Genomic DNA, 22,366 nt, shown 5'->3' with positions numbered 1-22,366 from the left:
TAAGTTGAGCGCGGTACTTTCAGGGACGTGGTGGGAGTCGAACTCCGAACCTTTCGCTTACAAAGCGAGCGCTCTTACCACTACACCACTACCGCATACAATATATATATATATATATATATATATATATATATATATATATATATATATATATATATATATATATATATATATATATATATATATATATATATATATATATATATATATATATATATATATATATATATATATTAGTATTAGTAGCTTAAGTTACACACAAAATGTTTTATTGTTATTTTTTGTGTAAAGCATCTCATCAGTTGCAGGCAAAAACGTCAAACACCAAAGAATGAGAAAGAATAACTTCGGGACTGCTTTTTTATTTTGCAGTTTTGTTAGATTATTACGTTTAAATTTTGTTCAATGTGTGTGTCCAAGCTATATTTAAAAGAGTTTGTGTTTTGCTGCATGACAACATGCAGCAAAACACAATTTATTTTAAATATAGCTTGTGAATTTCAATCTTTTTGTGAATTTCAAATCGAGCTAACTCGAGCTGTTGTTAAAGAAATGATAAAGTTGAGCACAGTTCATTATGCGTTCTCTGCGGTATTGTAAACTTTGGTCAGCTCGTGGAACGATCTTCCTAGGTTCTTTGTGCCAGACTATTTTATTTTTAAAAATCTCTAACTTGCATTTTTGATTATGTTCTCTCTGTTGGCGTCTCTTTTCATGTGATGAGCATTTAATTGCAGAACAGCAAATAGAATAATTAAGGATTAAGGTTATGAAGATTGTGTTGTATCTTTAAAGCACGTTTTTGAATTTTCTCTAAAACTATTTTCTCTAATCTTTTTTTAAATAAGGCGATCATATTGAAACTGCATACTTTAAATGTGGTTGCACATAAACTTTATAAAGTTTACTCCATATAGTAACATTTCTAGATATAAATGTATTTTTTTAGAATTCCAAGCATTCGATTAGCTTTATACGATGCTATTGTGACTTGATCATGAAAATTAAGATCAAATGTCAATACTATACCTAAATCTTGCTCAGTTGTTGTTACTTCAAGCTTAATTCTCTGGTGTGTGCTCATTTATAGTGTTATCAAATTTTAGAAAGTTAAAACTCTCTAGAATACGCAATATTTAATACTTACTATCGTTGAGTTGCATTTGCCATATTCTTGTCCATTCTGTAACCCAATTAATATTACTCTGCAGTCGCTCGCAGTCTTTTTTGCTTTTAAATGTGGCAAGTATCTTAGTGTCATCGGCGTGCAATTTACAAACGTTGTTTATCTCATCACGCAGATCATTAACGTATATAATAAACAAAGTAGGTCCCAAAACAGAACCCTGAGGAACACTGCTTGTGACAGAAAATCAATCAGATATTTTTTCTCCTAAAACAAAATGTTGCCGACACACTTTTGCACACTTTTGTAGAACTAATGGACTTACGCCTTCAGTGCTAAACGATTTGTTTGGATTTAATTTGAGAAAATGTAATTCTACTAGGGTTTGGTTTCTTTTTAATGAACTGATTTCGTTTGATGATCTGTTTGGGAAATGCAGTAGTGTGGGTACATTTCCGGTAATAAAAACTGTTGAAATTGTAAATTTACTACATTTTATAGATACACTTTCGTTATGCAAATATCTGACTCATTGATCAATACATTATTAGTGATCTTGTTTTGCCTATCCAAGAGGCAGATCAAAGGTTATTTTACTTATTTTGTCTTAAGACTCCGTTTAAACAAGATCCAATGAGTTATATATACATAAATATATATATATATTTATATATATATATATATATATATATAAATATATATATATATATATATATATATGTATATATATATATATATATATATATATACATATATATATATATATATATATATATATACATTTATATAAATGTATACATATATGTTTGTTTATATATATATATACATATATATATATATATATATTTTATATATATTATATATATATTGTTTATATATAAATATATATATATATATATATATATATATATACATATTTATTTGTTAGTATATATTTGGTATATATATATATATATATATATATATATATATATATATATATATATATATATATATATATATATATATATATATATATATATATATATATATATATATATATTATATATATTATATATATATTATTTATATATGTATATATGTATATATATATATAAATATACATATTTATATATGTATATTTATATATATATATATATTAATTAATTAATATTTTTGTTATTTGTTTAGAAATTTATTTATATTTAGAATATTAAATCTTTCATTTTAGACATAAGTACTACATTTATTTAAAAATAACATTTTATTTCGTTATAAAATACAGCTTTTTTAAAATCATATATTTCCATATGTTTTAGCTATTTTAAGTAATCTTAAAACTTTTTTTGGCATTTTTTGCAAAATACCATTAGTAAGAGCGGAAATATAACTCCGACTTATTTGTTTAGATCCGCGGAACTTGAAAATTGTAGACAATATTTAGTTTCATTGCATTTTAATGTTTCTAGGAAACCTTTTTCGATGAAGTAAATAAAATTATAGAAATAAATAAAATTTCACTCTATTATTTAGAACTATTTTACTTTTATCAAACCCTTTATTATCATTTAATTAATAACAAAATACTGAATCTCAGTCTTTTTACTCAGGATATCCACTGCAGATAAATACAATATTTGTCTTATTTTTGAGTCGAAGCAAGCATGGCTATTAAGTACGTATCTTTTATATGATATTGTTTGGTACAAATTAACAAAGTCTATTATTAGGGATCTTTTTTCAATACTTTACTATAAAGCTTCAGCTATGATTACCATCAACAACAAACCAATTAAACATGAATTAGGTAAAATTTTATCTTTATTTGAAAAACAAATCTTGTTTAATGAAAGTATAATTAACTGGTGTATATCTACAAGAGTAAATTTAGTCCTAGTTTTTAAGTCCTCAACTCATCGCCTAATACGTTAACAATGACAGCAGTTACTTCATCCATTAATACGGATGGATTTAATTTTATTACATCAAAATAAACTTGAATTTCAGTTACTTCTATCCTATATTCTTTAGGATCGTAGAAAAACTACTTAAATTAATTAGTCGAGTTACATTTTCGTTTAATATTAACTATTTATTTTCAACGAGATATTCTGATGTTCCAGAAGCACCTATAACATTTTATAGTTACATTGCGTATTGTAACGTGAAAAATGTTCGCTACGTTACTTGCAAAATGTCCGTTATATTTACATTATCGAGACATAGCATTGTAACGTAATAATACGTTTCATTGCAACGTAAAGCTACGTGCAAAATATTTGTTATTTTTACGTAACCGAGAGGTAACTTGTTACGTAGCAATACGATACATTTTTACCTTATTAGACGTTACATTATAACCTATGGTATCTCCCTTAATTTATTTATTTTTTTATTAGGTATATATTATATAAATTTAAACATCTATATCTCATAGATGAAGGCTATGACTTTGTGAAAGAAATATAGTTAGGGGTCGTCTATAAATTACGCTACGCAATTTTGACATTTTTTTAACAACCCCCTGCCCTTGTAACACATCGTAACATTTTTTGTTGGTGCACAAAGGTTTTCTTGTTACTGCACACTTTTGTGCACTAACTAAATAAAGTTCTGCATTAAGACCATATAAAATCAAAGAGCAGAAAGTGCAGTGCACATAAACTGTAACAATAGCCTTCGGCTGTGACAGTAAGATAACAGGCTGTCAATACTCCGTTAACGGAGTTAATCATTGACTAGATATGATTTGGGCGCAGTTGATTTTACAATCAACGTGTGGGTATATCAGCTGAATGTTGTGGTTTGGTAAGATGATCTTTAAATTCGAAGAAAGTCTTCTCTAGATTAAAAACAAAACAAAAAATGTTGCATTACAAAATTGGAGGCCTCCACCTGCCCCTTCCCCTCGTAAAAAATGGTCACAATATTGCCTAGAAAAAAATGTAATTTTGAAAATTTTAAAAGTAACGAAAAACATTTTAAAAAAGTACATTTAAAAGTTAAAATAACTTACGGTACTGAAGCAATCTAAAGTACTAAAGCAATCTTACTATTTGTATTATTACCTATAGAACTAAAACCAATCAAGACGTAACGTAACGTAATACATTAAAGAATTGATACGTAGTAACAATACGTCACAAATATAATTTTTATCATCTTACATTACGTCTTTTTCTTTATCTTTTTTTTTCTACTCATAAAGTGTCGTTAAAAAAACCTATGCTTGAGGCGTATTTTAGTTACGCCTTAAATCTAGATTTAATTACGTTATGTTACGTCACTATTGGTTATACTTAAAACAAAAATTTTAAAAAGGTAAAATTGAGACGTAACGTTGCGTACTGAGACCTTTTTTGTGTGTGTGTGTGACAAAGTAATCAATTGAAACAAAGCTATTATACAAAAAAAGAAAAAATGATATTTACCAAAACGGTAATGATAAACAAACAAATATTGCACTATTAAGTTTTTTGCCTAATATTTATTTAAAGTTTAGTGACTATATATTTGTTACCAATTGTAACCAATTATTTTGTCACGTAAGTTTGAAATGTTGCAAGAAAAGAGTTGTATTAACCGTGGAAACAACAGGACGTATAGGCTGTTTTTTTTGCCTTGACAGCTTTAATCTTTTCATAGATTCTAGGTGGAATATTGGTGGAATAACGTCTATAATAAAAAAGCAAAAAAAAAAATGAAGTTACGGCTATAACTAAAAAAAGTGAAAAAGCTTATTGGAAAATAATTAACCAGGCTACGTTTCAAAAAATACTAAATCTAAACATTTTAAAAAACAGTTTATTTAACTACCTTGGATTCTCCCAATTTTTCGAAGACAATTTAGAAATAACATATTATGCATCAACAAAATAAATCTCCGAACTCAAATCAGGGTGTTTAGCAACTTGAATGCTTTTGCAAAAGTATATATATTATTGAGACAAAAATAAAATTCATTTCAAGACTTACGATATACCAAAGACCCTGTAAAAGTTAAAGAAGAAGTAGAGTTTAGAAACCACAGAACATTCTAGAGCATGCCACGGTAACTTTGATTGGATGAATTCTAAGCCCTTGGCATTCATCCCAGAATACAAGACTTTTAAAAATTAGAGAATCCTAATGATTAACAAAGCAAAAGTTTAACATAAAACAGGTATTGGACAAGCTGTTCATATTTGAATAATATTAAAAAATTTGGGGACCAATTTTTAAAAAAAAAATTAAGTTACGTCCTTATTATTTTACTTATTGGTTTTTATATTTTACACTTTTTAATGTTGTTTTTTTAAATCGCTTGTTTTAAGCTATTTTGTAACGTTTTTTTTACTACTTGTTGATGCTGAACACAGTTAGTCTGCAAAATGTTGTTAATATATAGTTATCAAAATATATTTTTAAAAAAGTTATACGCTGGCTTTTTGGCAGCGTATATATCAGCAATTATGAAAAAGAGTTATATCTGCAATTTTCAGAGCAAGGCAAAAATATGAACTTATAGTTTTGGATAAAGCTAAAAGAACCCAACAATTTTAATTTACAACAATATGTAAAAGACTCTAATCAGCATTTTATAACAGCACTCAAAATCCAGAAGATATTGCTGGTATACGGAAAACAAATTTTTTAAATGTTATTTTCAAATAAAATAAAAAGTACACTTCATTTTTCAAAACAAGAAAAGATTATATCACCTTTGATTGAACCCCTGCTGATATTAATTACGATGATGTTTTTGAAACCCTACACAATCTTGATCAAAACAAATCATACAGAGTCTACAAGTTTCAGCCATATATCTTAAAAACTGTGGTCTTGCTTTTGTTCTTCCTCTTATATTAATTTTTATGGAGCTAATTAGAAAAGTTTCGCTACCAAATTAATTTAATTAGCCAAATGTAACTGCACCATACAAATAAGACGAGAAGATTGATTCTAGAAATATAGACATATAACTTTCTTGTATTACTTTTAAAATGCTTCATAAAAAAATGCTTAATAAAAAACGAGTTACAAAAATATCTTTATAATGTTATTCTTATATAGCATGAGTATGTTTAAAAAAGGAAATGTACAACAAATTTATTTGAAACCCTAGATAATAGATGTTGATTAAAGAATTCCTGTAGATGTTGTTTTACTTGAATTATAAAAAGCATTTAATACAGCTCCACATCAAAAGCTTATCTCTAAATTTGAAGCATGCGTAATGCACACGGAAGTAAGCGGACGTGTTTTTTTTTTTACGGCTGAAAAACGAAATCTTTAAAGAAATTTTATAATAACATATATTTTATTACAAAAAAAAAAAAGAAGAAAAATAAAATAACAATAGGAGAGTTTGATAAATATGGCAGTCACAATTGTTAAAATTCAATGACAATTGTTAAAATAATGATAATTCTAAAGAAATAAAGTTATTAGTTAAATTATATAAAAGATGTTAAGGTGAGCTTAAACTTCCGCGAGGAGCTGTTCGATAAAAAAATTGCCAGGATCAACGTACGAGAAAACAAAAAATCAAGAAAAGAAACATCATTTAGTGAAAATATCAAGGAAAAACAAACAATATCTGAAGAGAGATCCAGAAGAAAAATCTGAGAATTAATGGGTTGTTGGAAACTGAAAAAGGAAACTGGAATGAAACAGAAGAAAAATTCAATCGCTTTTTGCAGATAAATTGAGTTAACTGGAATAGATGTAGAGCGGGCTCATCGAACAGGATTAAAAAGAAATGGACGCTCCAGAACAGTTGTTATTAATTTGTTGAGGTATAAGACAAGTTAAAAATTCTGAAAGAATCATATAAGCTTCAAGGAACTAACGTGTACGTGAACGAATTTTTTCCGTGAAGTTGTGGATATAAGAAAAAAGTTATTGGCGAAAGTGAAGAAAAGGCGATCCAATAGTGAAAATGTTTATCTTAGGCATGATAAAGTGATTACTTCAAAAAACTTATGTAAATACTCCTACGCTAAACGGTTTGTAAATACTTCAGAGCAGATTAATACCTGTAATTAACAAACCAACGCGCGTAACACGCAATACTTCTTCAATTATTGATAACATCACTAAAATTGCCATGACTTGCGAAATCAAAAGTGGAATATTAAAAACTGATATCAGCGATCATTTTCCAAATTTTCTTATAAATTACTCTTTAATTCCTGAATCTAAAAATTTATTCGCAACATATCTAAGACAAATAAACAATCTATTGTAAAATTTCGAGAATTATTAACAGAAATTGATTGGAATCTTTTAACTGAGTGCAATGATGCTAATGATGCATACAACTTATTTTTACGGTTATTTTCTTAACAATACGAAAGATCTTTTCCAAAAATTAAAAAAACAACTAATTCCAAAAACTTTTATTACCCGTGGATGACAAATGGTCTTAGAAAGTCATCCAGAAAAAAACAAAGGTTGTATGAAAACTTTTAAAAAAATAAAACTTATAACTATGAAATTAAACACAAAAAGTATAAAAATTGTTTTGAAAGAATAAAAAAGCAAATTAAAAAAAATTATTATTCTAACCTCTTAGAACATTCCATTGGAAATAGTAAAAAGACATGGAAGTAATTAAAGAAGTTACAGGGGAAAAACAATTACAAAAAAACACCACTATTCCAAATAGATTTTGGCTAACCGTGAACAAACAAATATTTGACAAAAAAGAAATAGCTGAAAACATCAACTAATGTTTTATAATGACTGGAAAAAAATTAGCAGCAGATATAATTCCTGGAAATAAAACATTCCAATCCTATTCAAAAAAAAATATATGTAATCGATGTGTCAGCACTGTCTCAGAATGAACTTCAGGCATCCTTTAATGCGCTTAAAATAAATAAAAGTGTCGGGTTTGATGATATTAATGTTAATGTTCTAAAAGCTATTTTCGATGCTATTAAATTACCTCTTTTGTTTATTTTCAATCTTTCAATAACAACTGGTATTTTTCCTTGTCAATTAAAAATAGCAAGAGCTGTCCCTGTACACAAAAATGGCGACGATTCTATACCATCTAACTACAGACCTATATCTATTCTTTCTTGTATTTCAAAGTTGCTCGAGCGATTGTGTATAACAGACTGTATAGTTATCTTGAAAAACTAATATCTTATACAGCAAACAGTTTGGTTTCCGAAAAGGGCATTCAACACATCATGCAGTAACTGATTTAGCGAGCCAAATACTAAATGGGTTTGCTAATAGAAGTTATACTCTTGGCTTGTTCATCAACTTATCAAAAGCCTCTGACACTGTTGATCATATAACTCTCTTGTACAAACTAGAAACGTATGGAGTAATAAATAGCAACATAAAATGGCTGCAAAGTTACCTTGAAAATAGAAAACAAGGAGTATCTTATGATTCAATGTGTACCAAGTAGAAGCAATAAGCTGCGGAGTTCCTCAAGGTTCTATTCTTGGACCCTTACTATTTCTGGTTTACATAAATGATATTTACCTATCTTAACCCTTCTTTACAGTAAATCGTGAGCTGGAAAACCTAAATGACTGGTTTAAATCAAACAAACTCTCTTTGAATTTCAGTAAAACTAAGTACATTTTATTTCATCATCAATCTAAATCCGATGGCTTGCCTTTGCAGCTTCCTCAGCTAATAATAAATGACAATATAGTAAACAGAGTTTCATCACTTAACACTTTAGGAATAATATTTGATGAGCATCTTATTCGGAAAAATCATACTATGCTAGTTGAAAACAAAGTTTCTAAAACTATAGACATTATGCATAAAACAAAACGCCAGCTAAGTTAAAAATGTTTAATAGATTTATACTACTCTTTTTTCCATAGTCACATAAGCTATTGTAATATTACTTGGGTAAGTACTTCCCGTTCAGCATTAAAATATATATATATTAAGCAAAAACAAGCCAGTAGAATTATACGTAATGTGCATAAATACGCCCACTCCAAGCTGTTACTCCGGGAAATAAAAGCTCCTAATGTCTATGAGTTAAACGTGTTCCAAAATTTGTTATTCATGTTTAAATATCAAAACAACATGCTTCCAAAATCCTTATATAACCGATTTCTAAAAATTAGTCGTAAATACTTAACGAGGTGCTCTATCCATACATTTAATTTCCCTAAGTCAACTCTCAGAACATCTGATTACTCAATTTCATATAGAGGGCCTCGTCTGTGGAATATAGTTCTTGATGAAAATATGAAAAGTATGACTTCAATAAAATGTTTTAAAATATAGTTAAACAGTATTTGCTTGAATTAACAGACACAAACATATTTTTGTATTTTTAAATCGAAAAAAAAAATCTTGTAATATTTCTTACTGTATGTATTTATTTAATTTTTGCAGTTTGTCGTATTCTCGTTGTAATTATGTTTTAACTTGTTTTATATAACAAGTTTTTGTAAATTTATATAATGAGAACTTTGTAAATAATATTTTACGCTTACTATAGGGGCTAAACGACAAGACTTCTGTCTTCTACTTGCTCCTGTCGTTATTAATTTTTATTTTATTTTTTATTTAAAATTTTATTCATAAAATTTGTACAACAAGATCGTTGTAAAATGTTTATAAATGACGAAATATTTTGTTTCTATTTCGAAGCATATGGTGTAAGTGGCTTATACCGTCATTAGTTTGGAGCTTTCTTATCTAATAAAAGACAGAATGTCGTTTTAGGAGATAATGTTTAATTTAGGCGGAGGTGTGCAATAGAGTTCCTCAAGACTCTTACTTGGGTTCACTACTTTTTTCTTTATAAAAATGATTTTTGTGAGTCTCTAAAACAAGGTTTAAATTTTTTTGCTAATGACCATATCAATAAGTTCCTCTGATGTTACATAATACACTATATTGCAATTTCAATTCCCCATACATATGGATAAAAAATTGTTTGTTTAGTTTTGCTGTTGATAACATGTTTAGTTATACACTATGGTTATAAAAATAAAAGAGACCTAATATATATATATATAAAAAAAATGTATATATATATATAAATATATATATATATATATATATATATATATATATATATATATATACATATATACATATATATATATACATATATACATATATATATATATATATATATATATATATATATATATATATATATTTATGTTTATATATATGTATATATATATATATATATATATATATATGTATATATATATATATATGTATATATGTATATATTTTTGAGGCATCTTCGCTACCAAAAAGGCTGCAAGCAGCCACTAATTAAAGTTGGAAGTTACTGAAAGAGAAAAGATGAAGATTGTAGAGCAAGATAAAGATTGACGGACGACTTAAAGGATTGCAAATTATATGAATCAATTAACCAAGATGAAGGCAGCGAATTCAAAAAAGCTTATGTTTGAGAAAAAAAACTAGACGAACAAGCATTTTCGGAGCACTTAGGAACAGTCACAGAAAACGGATGACACTTAATTGAATGACGAGTAACACGAGAATGAATTTTAGTAGATGGCACAAGAGACGCTAGCTCTTTAGAGCAGGGCCCATTATAGTATTTCTAGATAAGAGAAAGAGAAGCAACATTACAACGATGTGATAATGGTTGGAGGTTGGCTGCAAGATCAGGTCCAACTATGTTTACAATGCGTTTTTGCACCTCGTCTAAAAGGTAAAGGGCATCATTAGAAGATCCGCCCCAGATATAGCAACAATATTCCATAGAAGGCCATATTTGAGATTTTTTAAGATAGAGAACAGAATCCCAAGTAAGAAAGTGACGAGCTCGATAAAGAGATGCAACCTTAGCAGATGCTAATTTTGCAACTAATTTGATATATGGTTTCCAAGAACGATTGGAAGTACGAGTTATTCCTAGAAGATGAAGAGTAGGTGACTCATTGAGTACATCACCGTTCATAAATATAGGAAGATCTAAATTGTTGCGATAACAATTGGCTGAAAAAAATTGAGTTTTATTTGAATTAATGTTCACCAGCCACTGTGAGCCCCAAGCTGTAGCAGAAGTGAGATCCTTTTCAAGCTCAAGTGCCCCCTCCAAGCAATCAGAGGATGTTGGTTTCTTATCACGACAAGAATAAATGATAGTATCATCAGCAAACAATGCCACCTTAAATGTGAGAATATCTGGAAGATCGTTAATGTAAATTAAAAAGAATGTAAGGCCAAGGATAGAACCTTGAGAAACCCCTGAAGTTACAAAATAAGAAGAAAAGTGCTGTCCATTGAGGACAACTTTTATGCTACGATTGGAAAGGAAGGATTCAATGATCTTAAAGATGTTGCTGGATACACCATAAGAAGAAGGCTTATGGAGAAGACCAGCATATTAAACTTTATCAAAAGCTTTTGAAATGTCAAGACCGATGGCCTTAACCTCTTCACCTTTATCTAATGCATGATAAAACCTGTCATTTATTACTTTTAACAAATCAGCTTAAGAACGAGTAGATCGAAATCCATATTGATGGTCAGAAAGTAAGTTATTAGATTCAAGATGAGAAATTAAGTGTTTGTTAATTAAAGATTCAAAAACCTTGCTTATGATAGGAAGAAGACTTATGAGACGGTAGTTATAAAAATCAGATCGCTCTCCAGAATTTTTGAAGATAGGGATAACGGATGCCGCTTTCCAGCAGGCTGGAAAATAAGACTCTGATTAGCACTTGTTGAATAGTTTTGAGAGTATAGACGACAGCTCCAGAGAACACTTGTGCAAAACAATAATAGGTATGTTGTTCGGGGCACAAGCTGTAGAAGAGTCTAGGCAGGAAATCACTTTAGATACAGATGCTGGAGTAATACGAATGTCAAGCAATGGATCTACCTATTTGTTGGCAATATTAGGTAGAACGCAACTAGTGAACTCAAGAGATGATATTGATGAAAGTTTCTATCAAACAATTTGGCTTTGTCTTTAGGTAAGCTGACAAAGTCTGAACCATACAAGAGAGGTGGAATTATAGATTTGCCCTTATTATTGATATTATTAAAGATTCTCCAGAAGTCACGAGAGCCTAATTTATGAGATGAGATACGATATTTCATGAACTGAGAATAGCAGGTTTTGGCATTAGACAAAACCTTTTTACAATTGTTTCTAGCAGTAATAAACAAACGTCTGTTTTCTGGGATTTGTTTTCCTGATAAATATGGAAATAACGGTTTCGATTGGCAATCACAGCAGCATAGCGTGAAGAAAACCATGGAGGAGATTAAGGCTCAACCTGGAATCGTCGAGAGGGAACAAAAGATTCTATGCCAGCCTGAATCCACGAAGCTATGTAAAAAGCACATTTGTCGACAGGAAGACGAAAGATTTCTACCCAAGGGCCATCACGAAGAAAATCACGGAAAGAATCCCAGTCAACTTTACTGTAGTTGTAAGAGGTTCAATAATAGGTGGATTCAGGTGATAAAGAAGAAGAGATGTTAGTTTAAGATAGATCAAATTGTGATCAGAAGCACCTAAGGGTGAATGTGGAGAAACTGAGAAATGACTAGGATCAGAAACAAGACATAAGTCGAGTAGAGAAGGTAAATGATTCGGGTTGTCTGGAAAGCGGGTTGGAAAGTTGACTATTTGAGTTAGGGATTGAGAAAGGCAAAAATTGTGGGCTTTAATGCCTTTAGAGTCACTGACACTAGAGCCAAGCCATTCAGAGTGGTGAGCATTAAAGTCACCGACAACAACTATATTAGCTGATGGATAAAGAGAGAGGACTTGGTCAATATGATCAGAAATAACGTCAAAAAGAGTGCAGTCTTGAGATGAAGGAGAGCAATATAGAACAAAGAGAAAGCCAATAGAGTGAAGTGGTGCAACACGAAAGCACATGAAAAAATAGTCTGTGGTTTCAAACCTAGTTTCACGACAAATCGGTGAATTCTTACGAATGTAAATGCCTAGGCCAAGCATGTGACTATTGGAGTCTTTACGAATTAGAGGAAGATAACCATCAACAATAAAATCACAAAATGAGACAGCCGAACTCAAATTAGTCACATTAAGAGCAAATAGGTCTGGTGAACTTTGCTAGAGATAAGACTAAACAAAAAAAAGTCATTACGAAGACCACGAATTTTAGTTAATGATAGGTTTAGAGAACTTTGTGATGATGATGGTTTTTTGTGTTTTAGAGTTTTTGGTAATTTATTCATTTTTAAATTAGATTGAAGAACTTGACTCAAAGCATAGATAGTACTCAGAACACCGTTTAATAGCCCAAGCAATTTCCTCATTACTACTAAAAAACCCTAAACCTTAACAAAGGGCTCTAAATGTGGCCTCCGCAATGCACACCAAAAGTACAAACAGGGACTCCATTCTTGCGCAACATGGCACTTTTATTACTTTGATATTTTTCAGCTGTTAATGTAATCAGTCACTCTGAGAACTACCACAGAGTTTGGGAAACCTGATACCAGCCGGCCTCAGAACCATAAAACTGAGTTTTAGAGCTGTACCCTCATTAGGAGATAATAGAATGAGTTGCCTAGTCATAAAAACAGAGACACAAACAAAACCCATGAATTGAGTCAAGAAGATCCAGCATTCACCATCCTAAACTGAAAACTATGTATTAAAAATACATCTGCGCCAGCCTGATAGGTGAAGAATGGGTTCGAGGTTGGTCAACAGATAGAATTTGTTTATTCCTTAAGTCTTTGCCTAGAAGGCCTACAAGACAGTAGCCGCGTGCATTTAACATCTCTTCAAGATGAGTATTTTTATCGAGACACCATCTCTAGCCTTTACTCAACCGAGAGCCCTAAGGCAAGGGGTGTTTTAAATCGGAGTTAGCATCTCCTAGCCTTTGCCTAAAAAGGCGTATCCTTCAAGGCAGCAGGACATAAAGCAGATTGTACTGGGTTACATATTACCAGTAGCAGGATAACCTGATCTGACTGATAACCTGATAATATTTATATATATATATATATATTTATATATATATATATATATATATATATATATATATATATATATATATATATATATATATATATATATATATATATATATATATAAATAAGTTTAATTTTGCTGTGAGCATATTTTCAGCAAGAGTGCTCGATGAATGATATAAGAGCTATATAATTGATTTTTTGACGAGATTAAAAAAATAACTACATGATTTTTACTACTAAATGTTTCATGCGTTTAGCAATCATCAGGTAAAAAATACATTGTTTTCTTCGTTAAAAAATATACTCAATAAACATCGTGGCGTTCAAAAACAATTATAAAACTATAACTATTTGCGAGCGTGGTTTGGTTTTTTAATCTTTGGGCTCTTAATTATAAAGCAAGAACTTGTTTTCGTGATGGCACTTAGAAATAATTTCTGTTTTTTTATTTAATAATTTTTGCTTTCCTTTGTATGATATTATGCAAAGTTTTTCATGAAGGCAAAGCAAGCATTTTTTAATCTCGCAAAAAAATAAATTATATATATATATATATATATATATATATATATATATATATATATATATATAAATACACATATATATATATATATACATATATATATATATATATAAATATATATATATATATATATATATATATATATATATATGTATATATATATATATATATATATATATATATATATAATATATATATATGCATACATATATGTATATATGTATACATATATGTATATATATACATATATATATTATATATGTATATACATATATTATATATATACATATATATATATATATATATATATATATATATATATATATATATATATATATGTATATGTATATATATATATATATGTATATATATATATATATATATACATTTATAAATACATATATATATATATATATAAATATATATATATATATTTTATATATATATATATATATATATATATATATATATATATATATATATATATATATATATATATATATATATATATATATATATATATATATATATATTCAAAAGATATAATATTTTATTATGGTATAATAATAATAATAATACAAATACTCTTGTTCGTTTAAGAGTGCTAAATAATATTAAATAATATAGCAATATTTATTTATTAATTTATATAAAATGAATAAAAACAAACTTTGGTGGAACTCTGAGTTTCATGCCTTACGGCAATCATGAGCCATTGCGTGTTTCGTCACCTAAAAACGATTTAAAAATTACAAATTAAAACTAGGGCGGAACGATTTCTGACGTTACAAAAATAAAACTAAACAAAAACAAAAAGACGTCAAAGACTTTAGTCCGTGGTTTCGAATAAGGATAGTAAAAATTTCTTTGCATTCTGGCACTTTGATACTATTTCATATCTTTTATTTAGTAAGTTTTCTCCTTTATATGACAATATATAAAATTTCTCGCGGAAAAGGTTGCAAACTTTAGATGCCTAATTGTTAGGCTTACATTGTGCTATTATTTTCCATGTAACAACAGGTTTTATATTTTTCGATTTTAACTTTCATATTTCTTTGCAAAGTTTAGTGTCATTTTTATATTTGGGTACATTGAAAGATTTAAGATGGTTGGCATATCTTAATTTAAATATGGTTTCATTTATACCAAAAGGAACTTTATCTTTGAATTGAGGATCTCCAGAATTTACAATGGCTTGGTATACGACATTGTTAGAAAGGCATTGGTTATTTAACGGACAAATTTTTTTGTCTATGCAGTTGTATTTTTTTGATGTTTTGTTTTTAACGCTTTGTAAAACTTTATTTTTAGGGGCATTTATTAAAGACTTGACATTAGGCTTGCAACTATAGCTAACTTTAATCTAGTTTCAATTTAAAATTTTATGAAGCCTGTGTCCTACTGGAAAGTGTTGGTCTATTAAAGCTTAGAAGCGATTTCCAATTTTAGTTTCAATATTTTTGCTAAACGGGGGGTTGTACCATATAATTTCACGTTTGCGATGTCTTTTTTGATTTTTGTTTATTTGCGGTTGGCTGGTGAGTTTTGAATCGTATCCTGATTTACGAAAAGCCACTTCAAACGGAAGAATTATAAAAATTGACACAGAACTTTCAAAAGAAATATTGAGGCTAAAATCAAAAAATATATAACCTGTTGTTACATGGAAAATAATAGCACGATGTAAGCCCTACAATCAAGCATCTAAAGTTTGCAACCTTTGTCTCCGCGAGAAATTTCATATATTGTCATATAAAGGAGAAAACTTACTAAATAAAAGATATGAAATAGTATCAAAGTGCCGGATGCAAAGAAATTTTTACTATCCTTATTCGACACCACGGACTAAAGTCTTTGACGTCTTTTTGTTTTTGTTTTGGTTTGTTTTTGTAACGTCAGAACTCGTTCCACAGTAATTTTATTTTGTAATTTTTAAATGGTTTTAAAGTGACAAAACACACAATGGCTCATGATTGCCGAAAGGCATGAAACTTAGAGCTCCATCAAAAGATGTTTTTATTCAATTTTATATAAATAAATAAATAATATATATATAAATATATATATATATATATATATATATATATATATATATATGTATATAAATATATATATATATATATATATATATATATATATATATATATATATATATATATATATATGTGTGTGTATAATATTATATCACATATCCCAGCTAGCAAACTTAAGTTAGCTCAACGTAAGTAAATATATCGCGAACGTCGGCTGTTTTCTCTGATGCAAATAAAACATTGATCCAATGTTAGTTTTATCGTATTTATATTAATGAAAATCTTTTTAACAACGTGATTGAAAATAGTTAGCAAAATCACATTAGTCCTACGTACGGAAAAGCACTGCAAGGTTGGTTGTTTTTGAGATCTAAACATAAAGTTGATTTAGTGTGTGGGAATCAAAATTGATCTAATATATATGGATCAACAATGACCAAATATATATATATATATATATATATATATATATATATATATATATATATATTTATATATATATTTATATATATATATATATATATATATATATATATATGTATATATATATATATATATATATATATATATATATATATATATATATACATATATATATATATATACGTTTACTAAACGTTTGAAAATTTTTTTTATGCCCACAAGGAACTTAACATCTTATCACAATCACTAATAATTATCCCAAAATTATTATTACATTGACAGATGAATTAACAACTAATTTAAAAACTTTTCTAAGTTTGGAAGTAATTAGATAAGTTTTACATACTGTATTATAAATTTTTTTTAAATAACAAGGACAACAGTATATGCTTTTTTTAAATAATTGATTATTTGCAGATGGCAAACCGTAATACTGGCTATGGTCGGTCTTTTACATAATTAGCTCTTAAAGTCGGTGCGCTAACTAAGAGTTCAATTTGCCTGACTTTTTACACGATCGTCGAGCTGTTCCCACGTCTTCATTTAAAAATTAGAAACCTCAACTTCAGAAATAATTTACTATAAGAAAAACAGTTTAAAGTTGAAAGTATTAAACCGTCATTAAAATAAACATTAAAGGTATGAAGAGTTTAAAAAATAATTTACCTGGTAATATCTTTATTAGCTGGTAATACTTACAACTGACTGGTCATATCACTTTGAGGCAGAACATTTTTTATCGACATGTCTAAAGTTCAAACAAGTTTCTAACATAAGTTTTTACTTACTGACACATAATAACAGTAACACTATATCATACTACAAATTAACAAAATATCAAGTAACTATTTCATATTTTATATAATAATATGTACTTTAACTTATTAGTGAGTTTAATAAGAAGTTCACTATGTTATACAGGAGTAATAATTTTTTTGATATCCTTCTTATTTTTTTTTTTTTTTTTTAATTGTTTTTTTATTAGCTTTAAATGTACACAACTTAATGAATTTATTGCAAATAACTAAACGGTGGATGATAAATGTGTTTCAAACAAATATTTTAAATTTACAATCAAACATGCGTATAAAACAATACGTAACGAGAAAAATATGTAAACTTTAATCTTTTATGTTGCAATTGTAAGTGATATGACATATCGATAATAAAAATTGTAACAGATAAGTTGATATAAAAAAAAAGAAAAAAAACACAACAACTGAAAAACAATTCTTGCCATAAAATATTGAACAAACGTTTTGTCTTGCTAATAGTCCATAATTGTAAAACTGTGATAATGTAACATGACTTCTAACCAGTGTTTCATGCTTAGGGTAATGCACTTATTGATTCTGTCAACCAGCATCATCTTTTGAAAGTGGATAAACCGTAATATCTAAGTTGACTAACAATCTTGATATATTTTTTATTGGATGACCTCTTGGGTAAATACCAACTTCCCTGTAAGCAGGCGGAGCACCAGCTTCTCCAACAAACACAACTTCATTATGTAAAGGCAGCTTATAACGATGCTTGTTTCGCTCTTCAAGTATAGACATTTTTATAACTAAAACTGAGCGCCCATTTATAGCAGCTAGACAAATTTCTTTATCTTTTTCTTCAGTGAAATATTTAAATAAAAAAATTAAAGGTTTCTCTTCACTAAACCCAGTTTTCAAATAAAATATTAAATAAGATGAACAAAAATCATTGCCATGATTTTGCATTCAAAAATTGACTGCTACAAATGGGTTATAGGTATACAGTGGACACTATGTTGGGTAATAATCTTGATCTTGCCTGAGATTACCAATACAATGATAAACTTGACTACATATTCTAAAACATTGCGGCTCATGATTCATAGGTTGAAGTACATTAGCTGTAAATGAAGCTAAAAAAGACAGACATTATAATTTTTAATACATTGTAAAACTTTATTGCTGAAATAATAATCTATATAGGTACCTGTATATATTTCTAGTAAAATTTGCGGAAATGGTATGAGTGGAGGCAAAACTACCTTCTCATTATGGCAACAACAAACTAAATGTGTTTCTTAAGCAAGTTTTTTAGCACCACAATGCATACAGATCTGATTTTTTCTCCTAAATAGTTATAATCTGGAATAGTATTATTTCTTGGTACAAAATGCATTCTTCTAGCAGCACTTCTTACATTTTGACAACAATTATTTTCATCTTGCCTGGCTCCATCTCTGTCATTTCGACGACAGTTTTTTTTTCAAGTCGCCTTTAAGCATTTACATTAAAAACTTCTTTAAGCCAAATCTTATTCATTTCAATTTCACTCTTATGGGTAAACATATAACCAGTAAAATTACTACTGGAGTAACAAAAGTTGTAAAAGAATCTTAGGAATTGTGATCTTTTTCTATAAAGTTACTTACTACTATTCTAAAGTTAAGCAAAGAAAAAAATCGTAACTTATATAAACCACTGATTCTTAAAAAAAGAGAAAACTAAATTAAATGATTAGAGGCAAAATTAAATTAAATAAAACTATATACTATTACTAAGTTCTAAAAACAATTTCAAGAATATTTATGTAAAGAGATTTAAAATGTGATAACATTGAGTATATCAAATAAAAGTTAACAAAGTCCTGCAAAATTAGTTAGAAAGAAGTAATGGTAATTTTGGTAATAAAAATAAAATAAAAAAAAGTTGAGTATTATTTTGTATGTTTAACTTCATTCTTGAAATATTATTCAACTATGTTGAATAATATTTCAGTTATTTAAGTTAATAAAATTTTGAAGTTTATTAATTTAGTTAAAAAAATATTTAAGTTAAAAAAACATATTTAAGTTAAAAAAAAGATGTTTATAACTTGGGTTGTGTAAACAAAAATTTTAAAAATCACATATCCTATTTTAAAAAGGTATAAAGTAAAAAAAAATTTAAAAGTTATATGTAATAACAATATTCTTTAGCCTAAACCGTTTTTATAAACATATCTCATAACAAAATATCGAATTATAATCATACTAAGTTTATATCAAATACTTATTGAATAAAAAGACCAAAAGAAAGACTACAATTCTCATAACAAAACTTAATCTTTAGAAACAATTAAGTGTTGGCTCAAAATTTGAAATTTATTTTTCTAAATTTTATAGAAAAGAACAAAAATACTTAAAAGCATCACAGAAATGTCAATAAAATAATAATCAACTTGGTAAAACAGGAAAAGTATGAAATGATAGCACTCAATATATATTAAATTATATTATTTTAGTCCTTTTAAAAACATTTTTTTTTAAATAATCCTTTTTAAATATCTCCAGAAAAAAAGATTTTTTCAGTATTATTATTTTTTTCTGAACGTTCTACTTACTAACATAATGAGATGGATAAAAAATTAGCTCTTTTAAAAATGTCCATGATGAGTTATTTTAAAACCAATATGGCGACAAAAGTGAATGGTGACAAAATAATACATATATAAAATAATATGGTGACAAAAGTTATTTTAAAACCAATATGACGACAAAAGTGAAATACCTTAAAATGTATTTAATACATGTATTAAATACAGTACAGGGTACATATATTTCACACTTTTAGAAACAATAAAAACCATTTTGATGAGATTTTTACTATGAATTAAAATCATCGAGTTTTTATGAGCTAAGTTAGGTCAACATAGTCTTTAATATTTTAAAAGCGATATTAGGGTTCGCAAATTAACTTGCCGTGTAAAGCTAGTTTTAGTAAGTTTGTATATTTTTATTTTGCAAAAAAATCTCTCTAAATTAATTTCAAAAGTTTAATTTACATAACTTTATCACTAAAATCGAATCAAATTATTAGAAGACGAAAGTTAGATTTGAAAATAAAGCAAGAGCTGTTTTAAATATATCTCCATCTTGACGTATCTGTTGAACAAGACTTAATTATTGTATTGGAAAATTTAATAAAGGTCATTTAAGTATTTATTCACAATAAAAGGTTTTTATTTACTTTTGCTCAGAAATTTTGATCCAGGAACAGAGTTTGATTTTCAGGCGAACTTATAACTTAATATAAATATCAACTTAATTTTTTTTCACTTCAAATCACCGTTGTTGGTTAAATACATGCATTTGCAGCGCTATTATTTAAATCCGTTCGGTATGGCTAATTATTGCTCATTTAAAGCTTTAAGATGTAATGTATTGACCTAGAGACTACAGACTGTCTTTCAAAGTTAACAAATAAAGACATTTATCCAGGTCAAAAACTGTACCAAAAACTGTAACTCCAAATTGCCACAGAGCTTTTTCAACCACCAACCCAAGTGAAAAAAATGACGATATTGATAATATAGATGATATGTTATGTTTAAATGACACCATAAATACTAGTAGAATCTTTCTAAGATTCGACTTTTACCTTTAAGAATAAAACGTGTTAGTAAGAGAGAGCATGCTAGTTATATAAAAGGAAAAATTCGCAATTAATAGTTGCTAACGGAATAGCTGCTGTCAGTGGTTTGTTACAAAATGATAATGTTCTACCACTGAGCAGTGCCAGTGTAAAGTGTGAGAATTCGATTGACTGTTTTTAAAATGGAAAAGTTTTTTTGACAATATGTGACAAGTGGAATGAAGAGGTGGGGGGAGGGGGAGGTCTAGAAAAGTTGACGTCAACAGTGTTTTTTTTTTCAGTAAATTTAGTTACTTCAAAAAAAGAAAGTTAGGCAGCGTTTGTGGTCTTGTGTTACACACTTACCTAACCATCAGTATTTTAATGACACCAACTACATTTCTACTTTTTTAAACAGTGTTGTGCTTTAAAAATACCACATGCATAGAGAAATAAATAAGCAAACATTAGCTGTTTACTTGTAACATTTTAACACAATTACTTTTTTCAAAGATTATGCTTGGTCAGCTGTGAAAAAAAATAAATATTTATGTAAGTGCATAGTCTACACTATATTAACTAAATGTTTATACTATGGCTCGGCAACCTGCTGCTTGCAAGTCTATTTTGGTGTTAACATTTTGATGTTAAAATGCAGCTCTCAAGCTCCATGCATGGATTTTAAAGAGCTACTAACAAGATGTTAGTAGCTCTTTAAATTCTGGACAATATTTATAAGTTGTAAACTTGGGCTCTACCGTTATAAAAGATTACTAAATCTTGGTTTATACAACTTATCAAATTCATTTTTTTATTATACTAGATTCGTTGCTTACAATCTGGGTGGCATTATCAAATTATAAATACTAAAATACCCAAATGCTACCGTTAACTATGCTAAAACAATATATATATATATATATATATATATATATATATATATATATATATATATATATATATATATATATATATATAT

At 27.9% G+C, this 22,366-nt stretch overlaps 1 protein-coding gene across 2 annotated transcripts in view; it reads left to right on the top strand.

The window, feature by feature from the left end:
- LOC136078210 (transient receptor potential cation channel subfamily A member 1-like) overlaps nucleotides 1-22,366 on the top strand; it is a 132,012-nt gene that overhangs the window by 66,806 nt on the left and 42,840 nt on the right. The gene's annotated exons all lie outside the window — the stretch shown is intronic.

This window comes from Hydra vulgaris, chromosome 03 (assembly GCF_038396675.1).
Source record: "Hydra vulgaris chromosome 03, alternate assembly HydraT2T_AEP".
Lineage (NCBI taxonomy): Eukaryota > Metazoa > Cnidaria > Hydrozoa > Anthoathecata > Hydridae > Hydra > Hydra vulgaris.
The sequence above is the reverse complement of the archived record's forward strand: the minus strand, read 5'-3'. Positions and strand labels throughout refer to the sequence as shown.